This window comes from Podarcis raffonei, chromosome 1 (genome assembly GCF_027172205.1).
Source record: "Podarcis raffonei isolate rPodRaf1 chromosome 1, rPodRaf1.pri, whole genome shotgun sequence".
In the NCBI taxonomy this organism is placed as follows: domain Eukaryota; kingdom Metazoa; phylum Chordata; class Lepidosauria; order Squamata; family Lacertidae; genus Podarcis; species Podarcis raffonei.
The window spans coordinates 20,319,183-20,326,643 of NC_070602.1; the positions used below are offsets into that span (position 1 = coordinate 20,319,183).

The following is a 7,461-nucleotide window of genomic DNA, read 5'->3' on the forward strand; positions in this document are numbered from 1 at the left end:
GGGTCAGCAAAATGTATGTGAGGGGTTGAGTTCATGCTCAGCATTAGTCCTGGACAGGCCTGGGCAGAGGTGGGGCAGCAGAGTACACTTGCTCCAGGCCTCAGAAGGGTCTGCTGGACTTACACAATCATGACAAGAATGCCCCGTGCCTCCTAGCCGACTGGGGACTCTCAACCTGGTCTCAGATAAGCTCTGCATGGGCCGGGCCTGGGCCTGGGCCTGGAAAGTGTGAAAAGAACACACACGACTATGTTTTACAGTCATAGAGTCAGAGAATTGTAGAGTTGGAAGGGACTGTGTGGATCATTTAGTTCAACGCTCTGCAATGCAGGAATATGCAGCTGTCGTACATGGAGGCTGGCAATGCTATTTTTCTAGAAAAAGAGGTGCCAGAACTCACCATGAACACCTCCCTTGTTTTATAATGACAATGGTGCCCACCTGAGAGGTGCCAGAACTGAGTTCTGGTGAGTTCCAGCTGGAAAAAAGCTCTGGGAGCAAGGGGTGTAGGTTGGAAGTGATAGACAAGCTAGCTCTCATGAAAACTTGACTACCCTTGTTCAACTTCTCATTCAAATTCTCATGCCAGAAGGTGACACGGCACACAGTTTAGAAGCCACTGTCCTAACTAAATTGCACTTCAGTTTAGAAGCCACGTTTTTGGTATGCTCTATTTATGGTGCTGGAGGAGACTCCTGAGAGTCCCATGGACTGCAAGAAGATCAAACCTATCCATTCTGAAGGAAATCAGCCCTGAGTGCTCACTGGAAGGACAGATCCTGAAGCTGAGGCTCCAATACTTTGGCCACCTCACGAGAAGAGAAGACTCCCTGGAAAAGACCCTGATGTTGGGAAAGATGGAGGGCACAAGGAGAAGGGGACGACAGAGGACGAGATGGTTGGACAGTGTTCTCGAAGCTACCAGCATGAGTTTGACCAAACTGCAGGAGGCAGTGGAAGACAGAAGTGTCTGGCGTGCTCTGGTCCATAGGGTCACGAAGAGTTGGACACGACTAAATGACTAAACAACAACAAAGTATAACTCAGTCTTGGCTTTGAAGAAAAATGGATTCAGGAAGTTAGCGAGATTAGACTCCATCAGTCAATATCGGTGTACACCTGAAAACGTGAAGGGAAAAGAAGTACACCCTCAGCATTTAGAGATAGTGGCTGAAACTGCCATACAGTCTTCAAACCTCCAGTGCTCAACTAATGTATAGAATAACTCTAAAACCAGAAAAAAGCAGTTCAGTGCAAAATATTTTACTGCAACTGAGTCAACATGCAAAAGAAATGAGCGGGGGGAGCAGAACACTTATCATCTGAGTTAAGCAGCTATGTTTAAATTACACCTACTGTTCAATACCTAATTATTTCATGAAGCCGCAGATCAAGCCGGGCAAGGAAGTATCACATACCTCTGCACATACCAACCACAGCCAGAGTTTGCTGACCTAAGTTACACTCCTAATAGTCAATTTCTGCAGTGTTTCAGTGCACTATTCATACTGCTTCCCTTGGCCGAACCTACTTCTGCTCCAGCAATGCTCCCTCAGGGGTGATCTGGAACAGCGAATGGCCATTAAAGGCTGCATGTGGATAGCAGAGGCATAATTTGATTGCAGAAATTCTGCATCCTATTTGCACGCAGAGAAATTGTGCTGGGGATAGGGGCTTTCCGCCAAACTTTTCCAGAGAGAGGAGGAATTCTCCAACAGCTTCTCAGGGATGGGGTTCATCATCAGCATAGTAGCAGTTACAAAGCTTCTTCCTTTTCCCCTAAGTTGGTGGGTTTCCTAAGGTTGGTGCAGAAGCAGCGACTGTGCTGGTAGCCTGGCCATCATTTAAAATCCTCCACAGTGTCTTGGATCTCTCCCTGTTCTAAGGCAACTGTCACCAAAAGGGGGGAAAGAAGTGAATTCTGGGGGGGGGAGGGGGAATCTGCAAAGCGGCCTCCTTTTTTCCACGTGAGGTGAGAGAAAAGAGGAAATCTCAGACTTTTTCCTCAGAAAAACACCATCTGGGAAATTTAAGATAAACTATCATGGATTAGGTGCCAGACCTGGGAATGGCTTCCCAGAATTTTGTGAGCTGATGAGGGTGAAATTAGATTATGGTGCAAATAAATAAATAAATAAATAAATAAATAAATAAATAAATAAAGTGCATTAGGATCTCCTTTTTTAAAAAAAAATAAGTTCAAAGCAGCTGCTAGGAACCTGAATAAGAACAGGTCCAATATGCTAGGGAAAGAACAGTCAACACTTCTCCCTGTGCTGTTTTCCTGATCTAAATCACCCCTTTCATGAGGGAGAGAATAAAAGGAACAGTATGGTATCTCTCTGTTTGTTGTAATACTGACAGCTTTTAAGGGCATTCTTTTGTTTGGAGAAATGATGCAAGTGACTCCCCCTATTCTCTAGCATGATATTCCCACATATCCCCATTTCCCTCACTTATAAAGCTGTTTTTAACTTCTTTTATTCATATTATTTTTAAAAAGAGTGGGTGATCATCATATATTTCCAGTCTCATCTAGTAGTACCCACAGAACATTTCTTCACAGGGTCAGATGTGCTTGAGTAAAGTCTGCCTTGAGTCCCTCAACTTGCCTGCATGGGAAATAAGCATAAAAGCAGGGCCTTAGTCCTCTGTAGTTGGCAAAACAAAGGGGTCCCCCCTTTGATTACACAACTACCTTGGCAGGGAATAAAGTTAGCCATTCCTTTCACAAGCATTCCAAGAGCTTCACTGGTGTGAGCATGCTTTTTGATGCAGCCTACTCTAAAAGTGGCTCCCCTCTCTCCATCATGCACCTACTTACGAGATCCCAAGGGAAGCAGATGCATTGCGCCATCAGCAACATGGGGCTGCATCAGCAGTGTGAGCCCCACGCAACCCAATGCGATCCATCAGCAAAGTGAACATTGCAGAGGACACTGGGGCAGAGCCCTCAGACCATGTGCTGGTGCAAGTGGCTTCTGAGCTAAGAGGTGTGCCTCAGCCTTCCCTGCTATGTTGCAAAGGTTCCTGCGGTGCATATTTCATCTCTCATGCTTCAGGCAAACACCACCACCCACCACCACCCCTGAAGCAATGCAGAAACTAAGAGGGTGCCTAAGCAGCCTTTGCTACATTGCTGAAGTTGCCTCTCTGATTTTCTGCAGCGGTCTCTCACAGGCAACAAAACGTCTCACCCCATCAGTCAAATGCAAAAATGTAATAAATGTCATAATCCTCAACCACTGTCTCTCTTCCCTTTCTTATGCACCCTTGTTTTGAGTACGGGGCTCCCATGTGATTTCTCCTCTCCTAATAGCACCACATATTGAGAGTTGTACATAGGGGGGCTATGTGTAGGAAAGGGTCTGAATCAGGCCAATAGCATTGGCCCAAATTATATTATTCTCATTCCCATTGCTTCTTTTCCAAGTAGATTTTGTTTTTAATCTTATGAAGGAGACGTGTCAGTCTGCAGAAGTAATAAGGATGAATTTGCAGAATTTCCATTCCGAACATCATATAAGAATCAGATTATCTCTGAATATGATTCAGTGATGTATTTGCACATCCTCTGTTTGTTGTCGAAGCTCATTGGGGAAATGATCATCTTCCTGTACAACCATGTAATAAGACAGGACATGCAATGTGCGAATTCACTGAATCTCAAGAGTGATCATCTGCCTGAAATCCTTTTCACCCTAAGCAGATTTGTACTTCGAAAAAGAGAGAAAACTCTCCAGTAAGTTACCCAAATTAACAGTTGTAACTGCTGCATAAATACACACACATTATTATTGTTCTTTAACTTAGTGCGAATGCCCAAAAAGCAGAGAGAGAGAGAGAGAGAGAGAGAGAGAGAGAGAGACAGAGAGAGAGAGAGAGAGAATTGCATCAGGTTACTGGAGGAGAAAAGAGCTATCCTCTCAATTAGTCTTATTAAAGTTTAGTTAAGCTCCCCATTATTGGCCTAAAATCATGAACAGGAAAATAACTTCTCAAGTTTCTATGCACTGAAAATTGTAGAAAATTGGGGATATCTTCTTTCATTGGATTAGCTTCTGGGAAAGTATATATGTATGTATGTATGTACACACACACACACACACACACACACACACACACATATTCAAATATTGCAACCGAAATAATCAAAACATGTTGCAAGGCTGAGACTTTAATACTAATGCTCTGGCTGTCAGTTTTGTGCTCTGCTCCATTTCACTGTGCTGAATAGTATTATTCAGGCTTCCAAAGTTTATTGAAATGATTTGGTTGAGTACTAGATGTAAAGGGATGGGAAATGGAATTTAGGAAATCGCTTTTTTAAAATGCTTTTAAGGAATCTCTGCTCATGAAGAGCATGAAAGGACTTAATCTTTCTGAAGCACTGTTCTGTGCAACTGTTTTCATCTTCAACAAACTTTCTTGACTGAATCTTTTTTTTTCTTTTTGAAATGTCTTAATTTGATGCAAGACATTTGGAAATTAGCAGAATGGTGATACTAAGGTTGCAGTTCCAAGCACACTCAGCAGGATGCTGAACACAATGGGACTTAGCATGCCTAGGATTCCGGCATACTTTTTTGAAAGTAAGTAGCAGCAATACTACTAGGATTTACTTCTAGGTAAATGTGACTAGAATCAAACATTTGAGGTCACGGTCAGGAAACTTCCATGGGACTAAACATGCTCCACCAACTGATTTGTGGAATAGTTTACTCAGAATCCCATGTCTATTAGGAAATAAACATGCCAAAGCAATCACGTTCCTACAGTACATCCAGATTGCTGCTTTCATAATTGAGAAGTATGATATGACATGATGCGACTCTTGTTTGCTTGCCTACATCCCTATATTCCACAGTTAATCAGCTACTAAATTCATATTAAATTCGTCCTATTTTAACATCTCACTTCCTTTCCTCTGCTGATCATGAGGCGGCTTTTTAACGTGAGCCCTCCGTGAGATGGGGTGCTAAATGGCTTATGTGGTGCAGAAACGATAACAGCTCTGCCTGCTGTTAATTAAGCATACAGCTATTCATATATTTTAGTTATAATTTTTCTCTGTCAGCATGCTTGTGTGCAGATCGCATAACTAAAATGCAAACCAGTATTCGAATTAATTACTTTCCACAATCAACTATACTTTCTCCCTTGTGGTATCGCTATAAAATTAATAATTTTGCTCAACACTGCCTCTGGGTTATTTTCCTGAAAGGCCACCCTAAAGATTCATCTTACACCTTTAAGATTCATATTGAAAACCATGAAAATGCAACTAAAAAACTGAGGTGTTTTAATTTGAGTGGCATTGAGTGCGCACAAAAGTAATCTTCAATTTTTCTTAGCAAAAGAACCAATGATCACCTGTCATTGCAAATATCATTCTCTATTAAGGCATTATTAGCACATCCCTCACTCATGCAGTAGTTCTGTAACTGAGCCAAGTTGAATAGCCCAGATTAACCATAAACCCATTAAGAATCTTCATGTTGATCCAGAGACTACATTCAGCTTATCAGCATTTAAAATGCCACCGAATAGAAACCTAGCTAATGGGGCGGGGGGGAATCCTGGTGAAACAAGAACTTGATGGTTGCAAAAAGCAAAGATTGAGAAAACGAACTGGAAGGATGTGCTTGAGCAATCACACAGCCTGTTCCCATGCATGTTTATTTGGAAGTAAGTCCCACTGACTTCCCTGGGGCTTACCCCCACATCACTGTGCAATAAGGATCCAGTCAAAATTTGCCAGGATACTTGCAAATACAGGACCTCCTGTTAAGATAAGGTCCACCTTTGTAACACGTTTGCTGGGCAGCTGTGCCCAAGTTCTCAGAATGGAAACAGCTAAAATGTATTAATGAAAAACGTACAACTCGGGCATGAATAATCTGTCTTTCAAGTATTGCCAAGATAGCACTGTGCAGCTAAAAACTAGCGTCACGCAGTTTCCTCTGAAACAACAACTGCCCCCCACTCAAACCCCCATTCAGTTTGTTTGGTTTTTAAAAAAAAGAAGAAGAAGGTTCTTAAGACTCACATATTCCACTTGGAAGAGATGTTAAAAGTTTAAGCCATCGTCTTTTGCAGTGCTGCTCATCCTGTCCACAGAATCAGCCCTTCACATTTATCTTACGTGGAAAGGAAATAATGACATTCTCTCCAGCTCTTATCCTCCTTGGTAAGTGACAGCTCTTTACGGACGCCGGCAGCCTTGCTGAAGTATTATTGTAATCCATCCGAGCTTCCCAAGATTGCTCAGGAGATTGAGTCTGAAATATACATCATCTTTAGTTTCGCAAGCTGCTCAGTGCTTTCCCCCTGCCGTGTGCCTTCCCCTCCTGGATGCCTGGATATCTCAAACTGGATGTAGCACAGGCTTGGCTATTTATACAGCGTTCTGCACTGCCTGCTTGGAACACAGAAGGAGGAGAGCAAATGAAACTGAACTCTTCAGAGATGAAAAATGCTCTCACATGCCCGGGCATTTCCCATATCAAATGGCATTCATTTTTTCGAAGTGGAAGGCAGCCCCTGGGTTCAAATAAACCCAAGCAAGCACACAGATATATATATATATATACACACACACAAATGGTTTGGTTGGTTGGAGAAGCAATACGGAATGATACAGAGAAACAAGCAGCAGCTTAGTGCGCATCAGGAAGGGATGGGCATCTTGTGATTGCTTTGAATTTAATGTTCCTCAAGGGGAGTTTGTTTGTTGGTTGTTGTTGTTTAAAAAAGAGACCTCTACAAATACAGCGAAACCTGTCTCATGGAGTGAAAATCTGTTGGCTCAGCCAAGTTCTTCTGGCAAAGTTATACAGCGTGTGTATATTTACTTTTGCTGATTTGATCGGCATTACAGCCACGGTTCAACAACAATGGGATTAACTCACCAGATGTATCTTTTCTCCCTCCTCGAGAAAGATGAACAGGATCGGGGGGGGGGGATATTGCCCTGGTCCTGATTTGCTGAAGTCAATAAGGTCAATGACCAAAGGCAGGAGCACCTTTATTCTGTGATAATAAGGGTCAGACAAAAGGCCAAGATGCCCTGACATGATTCCTGGTAACATTTTGATAGCCAAGTCTTCTATCCAGCAGAAATTACATTTTGCACTGTGCCTGAGGGCAGTGCAGTGAGCTAGCTTATTTGTTAAGGGGCAGGGGAACACAGCCCTGTCTTCCAAGAAAAGGAAAATGCCCAGGGACCTCAGGAAGAACAACTGAGGGGCTCTCACTGCTGTCTTCTCACTTTTCCCAACACAGGAGCCAACTCCTAGGGGTCAAAGTCCCTTTGCCTCCCTCCCCCAATAAAATATTTGAAGCCCCCCCCAAGTTGATGGACATTGCCATTCAAATGGTGTTGCGTGCACTGCATCATGTGATCGATTATGCAGGGCAGGACTTGCCTGCCCCCCAATATTTTATTCAAGTTGCCGCACC

General features: G+C 43.0%; 1 protein-coding gene across 2 annotated transcripts in view; it reads right to left on the bottom strand.

Moving 5' to 3' along the window:
- Positions 1–6,530, bottom strand: part of LOC128407417 (protein TUNAR) — a 67,005-nt gene extending 60,475 nt beyond the window's left edge. For both annotated transcript variants that reach the window (XM_053375778.1, XM_053375771.1), the window contains exon 1: positions 6,050–6,530. The gene's annotated coding sequence lies outside the window, so the exon portion shown is untranslated. The remainder of the gene's footprint in view (positions 1–6,049) is intronic.
- Between the last annotated feature and the right edge of the window lie 931 nt (positions 6,531–7,461).